At 41.2% G+C, this 15,832-nt stretch overlaps 1 protein-coding gene and 1 pseudogene across 5 annotated transcripts in view; one reads left to right on the top strand and one right to left on the bottom strand.

Moving 5' to 3' along the window:
• Positions 1-230: 230 nt before the first annotated feature.
• On the bottom strand, positions 231-1,562 carry LOC118398984 (39S ribosomal protein L53, mitochondrial-like; annotated as a pseudogene).
• Positions 1,563-6,555: 4,993 nt separating this feature from the next.
• LOC118399575 (phosphoprotein associated with glycosphingolipid-enriched microdomains 1-like) overlaps positions 6,556-15,832 on the top strand; it is a 115,853-nt gene continuing 106,576 nt past the window's right edge. For all 5 annotated transcript variants that reach the window (XM_052472463.1, XM_052472462.1, XM_035795757.2 and 2 more), the window contains exon 1: positions 6,556-6,821. The gene's annotated coding sequence lies outside the window, so the exon portion shown is untranslated. The remainder of the gene's footprint in view (positions 6,822-15,832) is intronic.

Genomic DNA, 15,832 nt, shown 5'->3' on the forward strand with positions numbered 1-15,832 from the left:
AAAACTATGACAGGGGGAGATAATACAATCTAATAGCCTACATAGAGTGGACAAAGATTATCTTAAACTAGGCAGAAAAAAAATAAAATAATTTTCACTTTAAATAAGTCTTATGCCATCGAACCTAAATAACTTAAAAAAGTGAAAATGCACACAATACAACTTCGCTAAACGTAAAACCATTCAATAAGTTCTATAATTGAGTGAAAAGCAACACAGAATAGTTCAATTCAAGTATTTTATTATAAACATTTACAAATACACATACACATTACTGAGGGTGGGACTACTTCTTGGCTGTAATTTTGGCCTGGGGGTCCTTGGCTACACATTGGGACTGCAGTGCTGTCAGCATCTCCTTGATGGTCAGTCTCGCTCCCTTCATCATTAGCCTTTCTCCATCCACTGTAGGGAAGAGGGTAAAGCACTCGTTGAGCTGAGGCAAGATAAAAGTTACACAAAACCAAATTGGGAACTCAGCTACTTGGTACCAAATGGTGAGGACCCCAAAGAATCCAATAAGCTAATTACTATTATGTAAGGCTAATTATGTTTTTGTAAATACTGGTCTGGAACAAAAGCCTGCACACTATATCTCTCCAGTACCAGGATTGGTGACAACTGGCAATATAGACCTACCTTAGACCTATATTATGTAAAGCTTCGGTAAATGTCAACTTTATTCTACTTACTAAATGTAATGTCCACCAGTGGTTCAGACTGGTCATGTTTCACTTCTGTCATCACCTCACAGTTTATACTGGTAGATCTGGCCTTCTCAGATCCAACCATGACCAGGAACTCCCTGCAGGACACCAACAAGGAACGTCACATTAACAGGGGATGCATCTCTGTGTGGGGATTGATCCATCACCGGAATAAGAAATATAGATTAAATTCACCCATTCAGAAGAGAAAAAATATCTGTAAATTACATGCCAACCGTTACTTATTTCAGCGAGCCTCTTAATTATGGAATGCGCCTTGTGGCTACACATGCTATGCAGTAGATTATAGGCCTACATACTCAGTTAATTAATAGTTTATAGATGGTTTGTAAATCTGGAATAAACAGTCATATAACACATTAATTGATGATGCTTGCCAAATATTGAGTTTACAGCAATAGCATTCTAACATTAGCATTTAACGGTTGTTGCCAGTGAAGCAAGAAGCTGAATGACAATCTCGATCTACCAATCTCAACGTTTATTAGGCGAGATATTTAAGGTCGCTAGCTAGAAACGAATAACCTTGCTAAATCGGTCTATATCAACAATATGAAGAAATGTTGCTAAAAAATGATTGTCTGTGAGCATCTGTGAAATGAGAGATGCATTATTTGTCCTACAGGAGAGGCTTGCTTCCCTTTCATAGAATGAATAAAAGTACATTCTGCTCACTAGAAAAATGTATATTCACATGGCTCAAGTAGACAACTTACTTTCTTACCGTGTGGAACGAACATTGGATTAAAATGGACAAATCTGCACAACAATGTTATTGACTGCTTCAGGACCACTGCTGACCGTATGCCGCCATATTTTCTCAACGATGACTTTTCAACCTGGGCGCTGTTCAGGAACGTCTCGAGCGCAGATTCTACAAGAGTGTGTTCACCGTTTTTAAACTGTTCTGTTACTGTTTCTAGGTTGAACAGACTCCTGGCACACAGACCCAGTGTCATTGTTTCTAGGGGGTGGTTGATGTTGATTCATTTTAATATGACACTATCAGGTGGGTGTGTCACTGCAGAGAGGCTAATTTTGAATACATACAGATCTGCTTTACTTACTTTCACCTCCGGAGAATGTGTTCAGTCGCAGGTACGGTCTCAGAACAGCCTATCAACATATTGACAGATCTATAGATCATTTGAAAATTTACTGAATACTCTCACAAATAATGTTCATCGCTAGAGGGGAGTAGTGGATAACACAAGTAAAAGCTTCCTTTGTCACTTTCACTAATTGCTCATTCTGCACACACTAGATGGCAGTAATGGACAAAACATGACTAATATTACAAATGGATCATTCAAATAATTTATCGGGTTACAACTTTGCATGGTGTGTGAACATAGTTTTAACATTTATTTAACGAGTGACTGCATTTAAAAAGCAACGAATCCCTTTGAAAACGGCATCTATTCGAGTCAGTATCAGTTATTCTAGTGTCAAAATGGACTACAAAGTGTAAGTAGGATCATTTGGGTCATAAATTCAGTCTCGTCTTAAATGGAGTTTGGAACATCCATGTGTCACAACTGGTAATGAAGGTTGGGTTTTGATTATATGATTTCCATTTGCCCACTAACATGGGGTGAACAGCTGCAGTGATTGCTCTCTGTCCAATAGCATAGACAGTGAGACAGACTTCCTCATCTACAGTGTCTCATGGGGGAAAAACATAATTAACCAAATGCAGAGCCAGTCAGGAAACACACCCCCAAGACTGAAATCTAGTTTTTCTTATGAGTAACAGAAAAACACCAATGCCAATCAGCATGTTCAGTGGCTCTTTAAATTGTCTTTGGTGTGTGGGTGAATATGTTGTAGATAGCCCAGTGTAGTGAACGGTGGGTCAGGGAAGCAAACCCAGGGTGCTGGCGTGAAAGGCAAACAGTCTGCACATTGAAACAATAGGCTTAACCCACTTGGTGGGAATTGTAATGTGGCTCATATAGCAAGGCTCACCACACTGCCCCCTCCAAACCGGAAGGCACATCCTCTTGTTTCGACTACTCAGACCCCTTTAAAAGTTTGGGCCGTCTGTTGCAATGGCCTCATTGAACCAGTACATCATCCCACTTCTGGCACCAATGTAGCAAACGGCAGGGCAGGGAAGCTAACCAGGGTCCCTAGCGCGAAAGGCAAACACCCCACTTATTGCGCCAATAGGGTTATCCCACTTGGTGGGAATTGTAACAAGGATCGCTACAATAGGATTAATTAGGCTATAATTCAGTGCTACTGACAGCCTACTTTATAATATGTACAAACTTAGGTAGGCTTTGTCAAATCATGTTCACCTTATTGAAATGATGACTACAGAGTTCTGAAACCCAGAGGACCAACAGACTCGACAAACCAGACCAGGGTTTGGGAAGTCAATGGGAGAAGTAAAAAATTGATCCTAAATTGTTAATTTTCTCGAAATCTAAAGGCAAAATCTAGATTTGAAACAATGTCTTAAGTAGATGAAAATGTCATGACTACAACTTCGTTAGACGTGTTTCTGGGCATGAGCTATGCTAGCTAATGTCATAATGACAACACCTACAGTACAAGCGTAATCAGGGATTTCCAGAGTCCTATATTTAAGTAATAAGACCTGAGGGGGTGTGGTATATAGCCAATATACCATGGCTAAGAGCTGTTCTTATAAGTGACACAACGCAGAGTGCCTGGATATAGCCCTTAGTCGTGTTATATTGGCCATATATCACAAACCCCCAAGGAGCCTTATTGCTATTATAAACTGCTTTCAAGTCTGATATACCACGGCTGTCAGCCAATCACAACCGGGCCGTGATTGGGAGTCCCAAAGGGCGGTGCACATTTGGCCCAGCGTTGTCCGGGTTTGACCAGTGTCGGCCGTCATTGTAAATAAGAATTTTTTCTTAACTGACTTGCCTCGTTAAATAAAGGTACATTTTTTATTAAAAAAAAAAAATCTGCATTCGGGGATCAAACCACTCAGTATATAAGATAAAATATACCACAGGTATATTGCGAAACTACTTTTTTACTGTTCTAATTACATTGGTAAGCAATTTATAATAGCAATAAGGCTCCTCGGGGGTTAGTGGTACTGTATATGGCCAATATAAAGCGGCTAAGGGAACCAGTAAAAAACTATGAGTGGGGTGTATCACTTCCTCTTTCATCTCTGAATGGACTTACCTCTCATTTGACTTACCTCTCACTACCATCAAAACATCCAGTTTCATCTGCCGCAGGCCTACTGTAGTGTTCTTGTCCACAAAGTGGAAGGAGCAAACGTGATCGTTTCGGGGTTTCTTCGTGAAAAGGTTGAAGAGATGGATAGTTTGGAGGTGGGTGGAGATCGTAATGTGCCACAACTGTACTCGGACTGTAAAAGGTTGATTATCAGTACATTGCAGCTCTAAAAAAATGTTCAACCTTTACTGAACATATTATATGCTACACTCTTAGATTAAAAATAATTCCCTTTCCACAAAGGGTTCTACGTGGAACCCAAAATAGTTATACCTGGAACCAAAACAGGTTCTACCTGGAACCAAAAAGGGTTATCCTATGGGGGCAGACAAAGAATCCTTTTGGATCCCATTTTTCTAAGAGTGTACTAGTATATGCTACTAGTTTGTCATGAAGAACTCATCGTTAAACGGTGGGTCAAGTTAGCTAGCTACTGCAAGTAACTGAAGCCAAAGTGTGAAGAATTGGCTACTGGAAGTTCCACCACTAAGGAAGCAAAGATGGCGGCGGCAGCTCTATTTCCATTAAGTTCTCTCAGTATTGGCTATAGGCCTATTAAATTTCCACTGGTCATAATAAACAATAATTATCCATGTGTATCCTAAATTCCCAAATATTTTGTATAATTTCAGTTTTTTTTCGTGCATCTATAGCTCATATTTTATGCTATTCCCTTAATTAATATTCAATAAACACTAGCGACTGAATAACATGACATGATTGATTACTGTAACTGAGAGGAAATCGCTACTGACAATCTCTGCTAATCTACTGACCGATGATGTTGGTGTGTAAAATTAAGTTAGGTTGGAGAGGACCGACCGTCTGGGGCAATCTGTCATGATCTAATTTAATATAGCAGAGGTAAATACATGCACACGCACACACACACACACACACACACACACACACACACACACACACACACACACACACACACACACACACACACACACACACACACACACACACACACACACACACACACACACATTGTCATGCTCTGAGTCAATAAAGCAGAGGTGTGTCTTTAAAATAGACAATCAAACTGACAAGTCACATAATCAAATTAATGGCGAGTGAGGAAGTAGAGTATAAGGCAAGCTACAGTTGTTTGCTTCTAGACGCAGGTGGAAAGGGTCAAGAATGCACACAATGCAAAACACTTTTATTCAAATGATACTGTCGGTGGTTTGTCAGATGCCGTTCGTGTTTGAGTCTTTTCATGGGGTTCTACTCTATGTGTCGCCTACATAGTGCTTTATTAACACAGGCATTTTCCTGATTTAACCAAGAAAAGTTGTCAAAACTGATTTCCAAGCAGAAAATGTCAAACAATATGGCATTGGGTTATAATGAAAAGCAGTGGGTGAATGTAGCAGTATTCATTAATCAAATCCATTCATGGTACACTTAATTTAAACTCAGATAGATAGCCCCACCTTGATGTCTAACGTACCAAGAAATATGGTAGATATATTCTGCCACGGCCTCTGTGTCCTCTGAACCATAAATAAATGTAGGCAGGCTACATTACGCATACAGTACAATGATAACAGCTGTGGTGGGTTGTGACTGTGAGAAAACATTGTATATGACAACATACGTCACCAAAATATTGCACAAAAGATCATTTCCAAGCTGCCATCGTCTCTTTTTCAGTTTTGCGGAAATAAAATGCTTTTATTTTTAGCTATACTCTATTCATCAAAGTGATAAATAGTGTTAAAAGAGGTTTTATGACATTCCCACACCCTCGCCATTAATGTCAATTTTTCTATTAAGAACTGTAAGTAACAGGCTTTATTTTGATTCGTACAGTATTCACCACTCCCCAAGCCCTGTTGCAGCCCTAAACTCAATGTCCCGTTCAGTCAGAGGATCAAGTCATAATAGGCAGGGAGGGGGCAGGCTCAAAGAAACAATGTAGCGGAATTGACCAGGGAGGGGTCAATTCCTAATAAAGGTTAAATAACAACAGTAAGGGGTGTTTGTATATTATTTTCTATTGGTTTTGTCAACTTTTAGTGCCTAAATATAGGTTATGGCCATGCTGAATTATTCTTTCATTCAGCCTATGAGGGGATTATCAGGAAGCCAAAGATGACTGTCATTGTCTTACTTCATATATTAGCCAAAAGGAGGGCTCACTCACCAAAATACCCATATAGTCTTGTTGAAGACGGACAGACTACAGCTATTGTCTTTGTGTAGGCTACCCTGTGTTCTTAATACTCATCTATCAATGTATCTTGTTCTGCAAATAAAAGTGGTGTTCTAAAACAATTAAATACCATTATAATAATGTATAACATGTTAGATCTAGCCTAATACATTGACTATACATTACTCTACATTGCATTACTATATATTTCCCATTGAATGTGTGTTGAATCAACTGGTTGAATCAACGTTGTTTCCACGTCATTTCAATGACATTAAATTGAACTAACGTGGAATAGACGTTGAATTGACATCTGTTTCCAGTGGGAACGATCTCCACGTTCTGAGTGCAATTACGCACTACATGTCCCAGAGACCATAGCGCAGCTGCTTGCCCGATCTGTCACTCCTCCTCAACATTTTACCGGAGAAAAGGAGTGGGTCTGGGTGCATAGTCAGAATAGCAACAACGTACTACGTCTGGGAATATTCGTGCACGGTAGAGAACGCGCCTCAGAGCTCCTCAGTTTTGAATACAATTTGTTTTGAGGGTTTACCAAGACGTATTCATTTTATGTAAATTCTTTATTAAATGCGGGGTTTTCTGAGGTGGTGGAGCCGCACTGCACAAATCCAACGAGTTTCAATTCAACAGTAGCCTAACGACCGACTGCTATTCATGGATGGTCTTCTAAGGTAAGTGGTCTCCAGACTCCTTCATCAGTGAATGTAGAAAGTTGCGTCTTCATGTCGACGGGTCCGTTTATTTCGAATGGTATTGAGGTGTGGGTTTGGGTTGCTATAGGCACATTTTCCCGAAACTTCATTGATATGTCTTAAAAAAATAAAAATTATGCCGCAGCACCGCCATGCGAGGAAGGCGGGCGTCGAACAGTCGCTTTGAGGAATGGACCAAATTTTGGGGGGAATATTGATTAGGAAGATAGTAGCCGTGGTTCTCAACGTCACAGTTGAAAAATTCGACTAGGGTGATAGGGCACATGGGCACACCGCTATCGGATGATAGGTGTATGCTGCTTCAACTAGTTGGAGCGCTGAATCAAAGTTTCTGCATAGTTAGGCAATTTAATATATTGCAATGCAGCAGTTACAATGTGGGGGATCAATTCAAAGTTGAATGCTGTGCATCTCGCTTGCTGCCCTGCGTTTGCCATGAGTTCTCAGTTTTTACTGAGAAGTATATTAATTCCTTCCTATTTCATATTGTAGGCTTTTCAAAAAGCCACACATGTATTATGGATAAGAAGACAGACTTGGCATGGTATTACTATAAAGAAGCTTTTACACTTCCAAGACAAATGTAGAGATTAGCGCATTGGCCTCTTGCAAAGATTTTGTTTGTCTATTCTCTTCAAGCACAACCGTTAAATTTTTTTTTTATAGTCAAGAAATTAATATTATCTAGTATTTGGCACTCAATTTTTATAACAGTGACATTACTCTAGTGTTGAGATGCAAATGTACTTCCTGCATGGGTACATATATAAACTGGGTATATAGTCACACCGCAAGACCAGCAGCAGGTGACAGTAGGTGTTTTATATTCTACTTAGTACCCTGATGGTATATTGAGATGCCCGGTGTTATTGACACCAACAGGCGTTTAGAGGTTTCTTCCTACCACTGGCATGGCAGGCTGGCACTTACTGTACCCCTGTGCCAAGAGAAACACCCTCCCTCGGTCTGTGTGGACGTCCTCTGTGTGTGTTGTCTGTGTGTAGTCTGTCTACGGGGATTAAAAAGAACTCAGGCTTCAAACTTTCCCAGATTCTCTGGCCAGTTGGCAGTATGCAGTGCAGACAACCACTACTACTGTAACATAACAATCATCACATTATTCTGACCGCATGTTGGAGGCTTCCCTCAGGAAGACGGTTACTCTCTGCTGTACTATACCACAGTGAGTTTATTGGCTGATACTTACGGTTAATCTAAAAGTCTTGATATAAACAAGCCTTTGTCATTCAAATGATTGATTTAATAAGACGACAGCGTTAACAGCTGCGTTCGTTAATGCCAGCTTATTACACCTTCATGTCAAAAGATGTGGTTTGAATCAGTTTCGAGTTTTATTAGTTGTATGTACAGAATACACATGGTATACATCGTCCAAAGAAATGCTTACAGCTCAACATCCTAGTTTTTCACTGATAGTAATATAATAGTGATTATGTTTGACAACATAGTTTGAAGCAGACAACAGTGCGTGCGGGACATATCTGTCATAAATGTAACCCCTACATTAGTGGTGTACTATGTCAGATCAAAACGAGCTGTAGGGAAACTGGCAGCTGTTGGTGGAGGGGACTTGAAGTGCATTTGTTCAGCACACACAACTATGTTCTTCTAAAACACGGGGAACCAACACAACTACGTTCTTCTAAAACACAGGGAACCAACACAACTACGTTCTTCTAAAACACGGGGAACCAACACAACTACGTTCTTCTAAAACACAGGGAACCAACACAACTACGTTCTTCTAAAACATGGGGAACCAACACAACTACGTTCTTCTAAAACACGGGGAACCAACACAACTACGTTCTTCTAAAACACAGGGAACCAACACAACTACGTTCTTCTAAAACATGGGGAACCAACACAACTACGTTCTTCTAAAACATGGGGAACCAACACAACTACGTTCTTCTAAAACACGGGGAAGCAACACAACTACGTTCTTCTAAAACACGGGGAACCAACACAACTACGTTCTTCTAAAACACTGGGAACCAACACAACTACGTTCTTCTAAAACACAGGGAACCGACACAACTACGTTCTTCTAAAACATGGGGAACCAACACAACTACGTTCTTCTAAAACACGGGGAACCAACACAACTACGTTCTTCTAAAACACGGGGAACCAACACAACTACGTTCTTCTAAAACACAGGGAACCAACACAACTACGTTCTTCTAAAACATGGGGAACCAACACAACTACGTTCTTCTAAAACATGGAGAACCAACACAACTACGTTCTTCTAAAACACGGGAAGCAACACAACTACGTTCTTCTAAAACACGGGAACCAACACAACTACGTTCTTCTAAAACACGGGGAACCAACACAACTACGTTCTTCTAAAACACAGGGAACCAACACAACTACGTTCTTCTAAAACATGGGGAACCAACACAACTACGTTCTTCTAAAACATGGGGAACCAACACAACTACGTTCTTCTAAAACACGGGGAACCAACACAACTACGTTCTTCTAAAACACGGGGAACCAACACAACTACGTTCTTCTAAAACATGGGGAACCAACACAACTACGTTCTTCTAAAACATGGGGAACCAACACAACTACGTTCTTCTAAAACACGGGGAACCAACACAACTACGTTCTTCTAAAACACGGGGAACCAACACAACTACGTTCTTCTAAAACACTGGGAACCAACACAACTACGTTCTTCTAAAACACAGGGAACCAACACAACTACGTTCTTCTAAAACATGGGAACCAACACAACTACGTTCTTCTAAAACACGGGAACCAACACAACTACGTTCTTCTAAAACACAGGGAACCAACACAACTACGTTCTTCTAAAACATGGGGAACCAACACAACTACGTTCTTCTAAAACATGGGGAACCAACACAACTACGTTCTTCTAAAACACGGGAAGCAACACAACTACGTTCTTCTAAAACACGGGAACCAACACAACTACGTTCTTCTAAAACACGGGAACCAACACAACTACGTTCTTCTAAAACACAGGGAACCAACACAACTACGTTCTTCTAAAACATGGGGAACCAACACAACTACGTTCTTCTAAAACATGGGGAACCAACACAACTACGTTCTTCTAAAACACGGGAACCAACACAACTACGTTCTTCTAAAACACAGGGAACCAACACAACTACGTTCTTCTAAAACATGGGGAACCAACACAACTACGTTCTTCTAAAACATGGGAACCAACACAACTACGTTCTTCTAAAACACGGGAAGCAACACAACTACGTTCTTCTAAAACACGGGAACCAACACAACTACGTTCTTCTAAAACACGGGGAACCAACACAACTACGTTCTTCTAAAACACAGGGAACCAACACAACTACGTTCTTCTAAAACATGGGGAACCAACACAACTACGTTCTTCTAAAACATGGGGAACCAACACAACTACGTTCTTCTAAAACACGGGAACCAACACAACTACGTTCTTCTAAAACACAGGGAACCGACACAACTACGTTCTTCTAAAACATAGGGAACCGACACAACTACGTTCTTCTAAAACACGGGGAACCAACACAACTACGTTCTTCTAAAACACAGGGAACCGACACAACTACGTTCTTCTAAAACACGGGGAACCAACACAACTACGTTCTTCTAAAACACGGGGAACCAACACAACTACGTTCTTCTAAAACACTGGGAACCAACACAACTACGTTCTTCTAAAACACGGGGAACCAACACAACTACGTTCTTCTAAAACACGGGAACCAACACAACTACGTTCTTCTAAAACACAGGGAACCAACACAACTACGTTCTTCTAAAACATGGGAACCAACACAACTACGTTCTTCTAAAACATGGGGAACCAACACAACTACGTTCTTCTAAAACATGGGAACCAACACAACTACGTTATTCTAAAACACGGGGAACCAACACAACTACGTTCTTCTAAAACACGGGGAACCAACACAACTACGTTCTTCTAAAACATGGGGGACCAACACAACTACGTTCTTCTAAAACATGGGGAACCAACACAACTACGTTCTTCTAAAACACAGGGAACCAACACAACTACGTTCTTCTAAAACACAGGGAACCAACACAACTACGTTCTTCTAAAACACAGGGAACCAACACAACTACGTTCTTCTAAAACACAGGGAACCAACACAACTACGTTCTTCTAAAACACAGGGAACCAACACAACTATGTTCTTCTAAAACACGGGAACCAACACAACTACGTTCTTCTAAAACATGGGGAACCAACACAACTACGTTCTTCTAAAACACGGGAACCAACACAACTACGTTCTTCTAAAACACGGGAAGCAACACAACTACGTTCTTCTAAAACACGGGAACCGACACAACTACGTTCTTCTAAAACACTGGGAACCGACACAACTACGTTCTTCTAAAACACAGGGAACCGACACAACTACGTTCTTCTAAAACACAGGGAACCGACACAACTACGTTCTTCTAAAACACGGGAACCGACACAACTACGTTCTTCTAAAACACGGGGAACCAACACAACTACGTTCTTCTAAAACACAGGGAACCAACACAACTACGTTCTTCTAAAACACTGGGAACCGACACAACTACGTTCTTCTAAAACACAGGGAACCGACACAACTACGTTCTTCTAAAACACAGGGAACCGACACAACTACGTTCTTCTAAAACACGGGGAACCAACACAACTACGTTCTTCTAAAACACAGGGAACCGACACAACTACATTCTTCTAAAACACGGGAACCAACACAACTACGTTCTTCTAAAACACGGGAACCGACACAACTACGTTCTTCTAAAACACGGGGAACCAACACAACTACGTTCTTCTAAAACACTGGGAACCAACACAACTACGTTCTTCTAAAACACGGGGAACCAACACAACTACGTTCTTCTAAAACACTGGGAACCAACACAACTACGTTCTTCTAAAACACGGGGAACCAACACAACTACGTTCTTCTAAAACACAGGGAACCAACACAACTACGTTCTTCTAAAACACAGGGAACCAACACAACTACGTTCTTCTAAAACACAGGGAACCAACACAACTACGTTCTTCTAAAACACAGGGAACCAACACAACTACGTTCTTCTAAAACACGGGAACCAACACAACTACGTTCTTCTAAAACACGGGGAACCAACACAACTACGTTCTTCTAAAACACGGGGAACCAACACAACTACGTTCTTCTAAAACATGGGGAACCAACACAACTACGTTCTTCTAAAACATGGGGAACCAACACAACTACGTTCTTCTAAAACACGGGGAAGCAACACAACTACGTTCTTCTAAAACACGGGGAACCAACACAACTACGTTCTTCTAAAACACTGGGAACCGACACAACTACGTTCTTCTAAAACACAGGGAACCGACACAACTACGTTCTTCTAAAACACAGGGAACCGACACAACTACGTTCTTCTAAAACACGGGGAACCGACACAACTACGTTCTTCTAAAACACGGGAACCAACACAACTACGTTCTTCTAAAACACAGGGAACCAACACAACTACGTTCTTCTAAAACACTGGGAACCGACACAACTACGTTCTTCTAAAACACAGGGAACCGACACAACTACGTTCTTCTAAAACACAGGGAACCGACACAACTACGTTCTTCTAAAACACGGGAACCAACACAACTACGTTCTTCTAAAACACAGGGAACCGACACAACTACATTCTTCTAAAACACGGGAACCAACACAACTACGTTCTTCTAAAACACGGGAACCGACACAACTACGTTCTTCTAAAACACGGGGAACCAACACAACTACGTTCTTCTAAAACACTGGGAACCAACACAACTACGTTCTTCTAAAACACGGGGAACCAACAACACAACTACGTTCTTCTAAAACACTGGGAACCAACACAACTACGTTCTTCTAAAACACGGGAACCAACACAACTACGTTCTTCTAAAACACGGGAAGCAACACAACTACGTTCTTCTAAAACACGGGGAACCAACACAACTACGTTCTTCTAAAACACGGGAACCAACACAACTACGTTCTTCTAAAACACTGGGAACCAACACAACTACGTTCTTCTAAAACACGGGAACCAACACAACTACGTTCTTCTAAAACACTGGGAACCAACACAACCAACACAACTTTCTTCTAAAACACGGGAACCAACACAACTACGTTCTTCTAAAACACGGGAAGCAACACAACTACGTTCTTCTAAAACACGGGAACCAACACAACTACGTTCTTCTAAAACACGGGGAACCAACACAACTACGTTCTTCTAAAACACGGGAACCAACACAACTACGTTCTTCTAAAACACGGAACCAACACAACTACGTTCTTCTAAAACACGGGAACCAACACAACTACGTTCTTCTAAAACACGGGAACCAACACAACTACGTTCTTCTAAAACACGGGAACCAACACAACTACGTTCTTCTAAAACACGGGAACCAACACAACTACGTTCTTCTAAAACACGGGAACCAACACAACTACGTTCTTCTAAAACACGGGAACCAACACAACTACGTTCTTCTAAAACACGGGAACCAACACAACTACGTTCTTCTAAAACACGGGAACCAACACAACTACGTTCTTCTAAAACACACAACTACGGGGAACCAACACAACTACGTTCTTCTAAAACACGGGAACCAACACAACTACGTTCTTCTAAAACACGGGGAACCAACACAACTACGTTCTTCTAAAACACGGGAACCAACACAACTACGTTCTTCTAAAACACGGGGAACCAACACAACTACGTTCTTCTAAAACACGGGGAACCAACACAACTACGTTCTTCTAAAACACGGGGAACCAACACAACTACGTTCTTCTAAAACACGGGGAACCAACACAACTACGTTCTTCTAAAACACGGGAACCAACACAACTACGTTCTTCTAAAACACGGGGAACCAACACAACTACGTTCTTCTAAAACACGGGGAACCAACACAACTACGTTCTTCTAAAACACGGGAACCAACACAACTACGTTCTTCTAAAACACGGGAACCAACACAACTACGTTCTTCTAAAACACGGGAACCAACACAACTACGTTCTTCTAAAACACGGGAACCAACACAACTACGTTCTTCTAAAACACGGGAACCAACACAACTACGTTCTTCTAAAACACGGGAACCAACACAACTACGTTCTTCTAAAACACGGGAACCAACACAACTACGTTCTTCTAAAACACGGGAACCAACACAACTACGTTCTTCTAAAACACGGGAACCAACACAACTACGTTCTTCTAAAACACGGGGAACCAACACAACTACGTTCTTCTAAAACACGGGAACCAACACAACTACGTTCTTCTAAAACACGGGAACCAACACAACTACGTTCTTCTAAAACACGGAACCAACACAACTACGTTCTTCTAAAACACGGGAACCAACACAACTACGTTCTTCTAAAACACGGGAACCAACACAACTACGTTCTTCTAAAACACGGGGAACCAACACAACTACGTTCTTCTAAAACACGGGAACCAACACAACTACGTTCTTCTAAAACACGGGAACCAACACAACTACGTTCTTCTAAAACACGGGGAACCAACACAACTACGTTCTTCTAAAACACGGGAACCAACACAACTACGTTCTTCTAAAACACGGGGAACCAACACAACTACGTTCTTCTAAAACACGGAACCAACACAACTACGTTCTTCTAAAACACGGGAACCAACACAACTACGTTCTTCTAAAACACGGGAACCAACACAACTACGTTCTTCTAAAACACGGGAACCAACACAACTACGTTCTTCTAAAACACGGGAACCAACACAACTACGTTCTTCTAAAACACGGGAACCAACACAACTACGTTCTTCTAAAACACAACCAACGGGAACCAACACAACTACGTTCTTCTAAAACACGGGAACCAACACAACTACGTTCTTCTAAAACACGGGGAACCAACACAACTACGTTCTTCTAAAACACGGGGAACCAACACAACTACGTTCTTCTAAAACACGGGAACCAACACAACTACGTTCTTCTAAAACACGGGAACCAACACAACTACGTTCTTCTAAAACACGGGAACCAACACAACTACGTTCTTCTAAAACACGGGAACCAACACAACTACGTTCTTCTAAAACACGGGAACCAACACAACTACGTTCTTCTAAAACACGGGAACCAACACAACTACGTTCTTCTAAAACACGGGAACCAACACAACTACGTTCTTCTAAAACACGGGAACCAACACAACTACGTTCTTCTAAAACACGGGAACCAACACAACTACGTTCTTCTAAAACACGGGAACCAACACAACTACGTTCTTCTAAAACACGGGAACCAACACAACTACGTTCTTCTAAAACACGGGGAACCAACACAACTACGTTCTTCTAAAACACGGGAACCAACACAACTACGTTCTTCTAAAACACGGGAACCAACACAACTACGTTCTTCAAAACACGGGAACCAACACAACTACGTTCTTCTAAAACACGGGAACCAACACAACTACGTTCTTCTAAAACACGGGAACCAACACAACTACGTTCTTCTAAAACACGGGAACCAACACAACTACGTTCTTCTAAAACACGGGAACCAACACAACTACGTTCTTCTAAAACACGGGAACCAACACAACTACGTTCTTCTAAAACACGGGGAACCAACACAACTACGTTCTTCTAAAACACGGGAACCAACACAACTACGTTCTTCTAAAACACGGGAACCAACACAACTACGTTCTTCTAAAACACGGGAACCAACACAACTACGTTCTTCTAAAACACGGGAACCAACACAACTACGTTCTTCTAAAACACGGGAACCAACACAACTACGTTCTTCTAAAACACGGGAACCAACACAACTACGTTCTTCTAAA

This window comes from Oncorhynchus keta, chromosome 20, assembly GCF_023373465.1.
Source record: "Oncorhynchus keta strain PuntledgeMale-10-30-2019 chromosome 20, Oket_V2, whole genome shotgun sequence".
In the NCBI taxonomy this organism is placed as follows: Eukaryota; Metazoa; Chordata; class Actinopteri; order Salmoniformes; family Salmonidae; genus Oncorhynchus; species Oncorhynchus keta.